The sequence below is a fragment of the Rhipicephalus sanguineus genome, unplaced genomic scaffold (assembly GCF_013339695.2).
Source record: "Rhipicephalus sanguineus isolate Rsan-2018 unplaced genomic scaffold, BIME_Rsan_1.4 Seq1348, whole genome shotgun sequence".
Lineage (NCBI taxonomy): Eukaryota > Metazoa > Arthropoda > Arachnida > Ixodida > Ixodidae > Rhipicephalus > Rhipicephalus sanguineus.
In genome coordinates, this window is record NW_023614589.1 from 1 (window position 1) to 5024 (window position 5024).

The window sequence follows — 5024 nt, forward strand, 5'->3', positions numbered from 1 at the left end:
GCGATGAAGTTGAGATAAAGGTCGCACCGACAACGATAATATGCTATGAAACCAAAGCGAAAGAAATGTGAAACCAGGAACGCCGACTATTAATACCCGACGCCATCAAACTCTTTTTGATTAATTGCTGTCGCCGTAACCAAACTCAGAGGGAAGGCTTAAAACTGTCCTGCTTTGTTTCTGTGATTGTATCAACGTCATGACAGGATAGAGCTGAAAACAAAGCCCATGCATGCTTTGTGAGCGGGTCTGAGTTAAATTAATTGCAGGCTGGTATGGGCCGGACCAAAAATATGATTATGGGGCACGCTGTCGGACACTGCATTTTTTTTTAGCTGAGAATATATTACCGTGCGCTTAATTACACCGGTGTTTGTAGCATCCCCCCCCCCCATCCCCATCTCTCACCCCTAATGAAAAGCGGTGGCGGGAACCGAACTCGCGACATCGATCTTACCGCTCTATGCGACATTTAAGCTCCTACGATACCCCGGCGCGTGTATCTCAAACGATGCTGCGCTTTGCATTGAAGCGATGGCTCTTTAGGTCGTGATGGAAGCTATGGTACTGATACTTTATTTCCGCGTTTTCAGTAATTGCGTTGATCAGGCTTGCCGGTCATCAAGGCGCACACATTTTTTAAAAATTCTTTCTGGTATCATTTTTCCTAGGATTCAAGGCACGCGTCAACTAATTATCGCCACCCACATCCATAAAAAAAGTTAATGGCAGCACTTCTAAGCTTAATATATTCTTTGCAATCACAGTTACTAAGGCTTTAAGGTACCCTGGCTCCAAATGCCATGGTTATACACTGTTACTTGATGCACTTTTTCGTCCAATGTCCACCTTATTCTTTCGTGGTGGTGGTGGAGGTGGTGGTGGTTGTGATGCTGCAGCAGGCGGGGTTAGCCAGGCCTGCATTGCCGGCAATAGTTCCGCCTGGGCATCTCCCGAATCGCACGTGTCTGTCACCACGTATTGAACAGCTCAGTGTCTCGCAGGAAGACCATCAAAATTATTCGTTGCACGCTCCTCCTCGTTGTCGCGAGCCCTTCAGGAAAAATGACACCTTCAAGTGCCCGGTGCCTATGACAACACCTTTGGAAGCTGCTACCATCGCTGCTCTTTCCATATCAAACTGCGGGCAAATCCAAATGTGATCCTCAATGTCACCGATGTCACAGCAGAAGGCACAAAACGGGGAAGCGTATCGCCCATTCTTGAATGACCAAGCCGGGGTGTATGCGGAGCCGGTTCTAATGCGGTACAACAGCGTCGCTCGTTCTCGAGAAAGTCCGTCGATTAGACATGATTTTCCCACAGTCTCTTATGTAATTTCCTAACACGACTCGAAGGTGAAAGCCATCTTGTTCTTTTTCATTTCAGTCAATTGCACTAATCCGCCCCCCCCCCCTCTCCATCCGAAAGTTTTCTCCAACCTACGTAGCTTTGCATTGCCTCAAGGATCGGAGGCGTTAGAAGCTTTGTGGACCTCATGTGGTCTTGCAGTTCCTCTGGGATAGGCCCACCTTTGACCAAGTTACCATTTCAAATCATGACGTCATCACGCGATGACGTCATTGTGTGACGTCATCGCGTGATGAGGATATTTTGCATCACTCGCGTTCACGCCGGCGACGCCAGTGGTCACGTTTCGCGTTTGATCAGGCATGTAAGGCTTTTGGCTTGAAAGCATGTCCGCTCTCCGACACGAAAGCAAAACCTAGCGAACAATTTCGTGGTAGCCGCGTTCATCCGAAGAAATACGTCGCTGTTCCTAACACTCGAAGTAAATACCAGTTCAAAGAAAACTAAGCAGGCGCAGTGTTTAAGTTACAAACACTCAGAACGTTCGGAAACGTATTCAGAGCTTCGCTTCCAAAACGAATGCGCGCAGACCGTGTGTATCTCTTGATGTTCGCAGTTTCAAAAAGAAAAAGAAAACGCAATTTTCTTAGTTGGTGCCACATTCAGCCGTTGTTTCTTCATACTTTTATGTTTTTTACTCTGTACCCCGCGCGTTACCGTAAACAGATATCGTGACAGCACTAGATAAGTGCCTAACAAATAATTGCTCTATGAGAACAAGGTTCTCCTCTCTGAAACGAGTCGTCGTTAGGAAGCAGCGAAGCGTCTTTCCTTGCTGGAGATGCAGGCCCCGCGCGCTAATGGCCTGGCAATCCGGCTTCGACGAGGGGCAAAGGCTTTCAGGGGTTCGGGAAGCAAACGATGATGAACACCAATGAGCGCACGCAAGGGAGTCTCCGGAAAGGACAGCGGGGTTGTTTTCGAGTGTACAATGCTTCGGACGTGCAGACACCATCTGTGAGTCTGTGGCAATCCTCGTGCGAGACGAAAGCAATGTTCCCAGCAGGTTCGTTCTCCCTGCAATGGCACGAACATTAGCCAGTGTGGTCGCGAGAAAGAAAGGAATGTACTTCTGGCGTGTACACCCCGGTTGTTTATATAAAAGTTATCCATACGATAGATGTTTTGTTACGAAGGTGGCCTTTATATGATATCTAGCTATGAATTTGTCGCAAATTTCAACTTTGACCTTTGCAACGTCAACATTTTTGTTAAAGGGATACTGACACGAAAATTTTCAGTTGTGGCTTGTCTTGCTTAATATGAAAGGCCCAACCGTCAAGAGTCTAGAAAATATACTGGTAAGCGTGAATGCTCCATGAAAAAGTTATAATTTGCTTTAAAACTGGTTTCAGTTCCTACTGTTGCCTGACGTCACAACACGGTATGGGCTTCTATTCACGTGGTCGCGCAAGATATCGTGACGTTTCCACGGCCGCTCCGCTCCTTCGCTCCATTAGTGACGCACAAGCGGCCCTTTTGATTGTTATTGGTGCCTGACATCATCAAAACTAGGCTACTGGTTCGTGAGGTCACCAGAATTGACATTGCAGCCTGACACCACGACGGCGTCGATGTAAACCGAAAAAAATGCCAAAGAAAGTATAGGGGATGATATTTGCTGTAATTAGGATATAAATATGAAGAAAGTAAAGTGGACGAAAAGATAACTTGCCCCCATCAGGGACCGAACCTGCGACCTTCGAATAAAGCGTCTGATGCTCTACCACTGAGCTACGGCGGCGGTCATCCTCCCGTCCACTTTATGGGGTATATATGTGCATTTTAATCTAGGAGTGTTAGCGTTCCCTGCCGGCGGCAAGTGATCTTTTCGTCCATTTTACTTTCTCCACATTTATATCCTAACTACTACAAATAACGTCCTCTTACTTTCCTTGGCATTATTGTCTGTTAGTTGTCATTAACATTGTGTCTAACAAAGAAAAAACGAGCCCTACAACTGCTCGTTGCCGCGTATTAAGATAGAAGTTACTGAGGTAAATATCTGCCATTTCTTAACATTCAAAATACGCCTGGTTGGCCTACTTGTCATTCCAGGTCTTATGCGTATCTCCCTAGACTGTGGGAAGAAATCGACTGCTCTGCGCCATATTCACTGATATATTCAGTTATGATCCATCGCTTCCAGCAGATTCCCGAACTGCTGACCCAATGATTATGATTGCGCTAGAAAAACACCTAATGCAGCGTTTCTTATGACGCTTAAGTGAACGCTCCAGTACTCTTTCTTTTGCCTCTCTGCCGGGGCTAGTGCCCCTACTGCACATGCATGCGCTGACAAGAGCAACCCCTGCTGGCGACAGAATCGCAGCTATTTTAGAGCCTATATGACAGAAACATGTTTCCTTAAGGTTATGCTGACTGTCGCCGATGGTTGGCAATAAAAGAGGATGAGGTAGAGAAACCAAACGAACAAGCGCAGCGTGGGCGCGTGGTTCTGGCAGCAGGCGTGTGATTTACGAACGCTTCCGCAAGAACGCACAGACAAGTAAGGTAGCCCAACAGGAATCAGAGCACGAACTAAAAAAAACAGAGAACAAAGAGCTTGAGGGAGGGGGAGGCGTTAATGAAGAAAAAGGCATGTAGTGGTGTGTATGGCGAGAACAGGAAGACGAAAAACATCATATTGAGTTTCTGAAGGTGCTTTACTCCCTCTTAGGGTGTCATAAACAGCAGAAAGAACTCTGCTGATCTACGGTAAAGAAAAGCTGGCTGGTCAGCGTCCAGTGCTTAAGTAGAACAGACATATGGGCAAGTTGGTTGCGGTTCACTTTGAAAAGAGCGGAGAAACACGATGACAAAGAAAGGTTCAACGAGAAAGGCACTGACTTTAACGCCCGTCCTGTTGTACTCTTCTTTCTCCTCGTGTTTCTGCGATGTTTTTCAAAATGCTCCAATTCTTCCTCTGGGGGCTTCTAAAAGTAGTGAACAGAAAGAACACTTGCATTTGGTTTCTGTCAAAATGAAAGAAAAAAAAACTTCAACGTACTAGAAGTAACAGCTTCAGTGATAGTAGGAAAAAACCCTAAGAAGAACTGCGAAGTAAGATTTCTTTCATATTTTGTCCGGGCCGTAACTAACATATTTAATGCCGTCCTGTATAGAGGGTTAGCGGCGAGAGACCGCATTTTTTTTTTTAAATTTTGGCTGGTTGCCCGGATTACATTGTTCGAGTGCCCATATGGTCTCGTTTGAGTGAACGGATAACGGTTCTGGCATTGTGCAAGTTCACTTGAAGAGCGCCGACAGTATGAGCTAAATGCACTTCACTCTATCGACACAATAGCACCGGGAATGATGTGTTTCGATTTATTTATATTATTCTTTATTGCTAATATTTTTAAGTGCGGAGCGCTTTAGGGGCCCGGCCTGTGGTATGCTGTTGTAGCTTGGCGTAACGAATGCAAACCCACGAATACCATAGCCATTCGTAGCATATTGAGCGCACGCTCGCGCCAAGAATAAAGCCCGAACCATATAGAGCGTTTTTGCCGGCGTTTCCTGGCGTTGCGTCCCTCGGCGTCGTCGCATCAACGCCGTCAGAGAGGGCGGCAAACCATATGAAGAGCGTTAGCTCAGCGTCACACAGTGTGACCAGAGGGAATGAACCTGACAGCTCGTAAAGCAGTGTA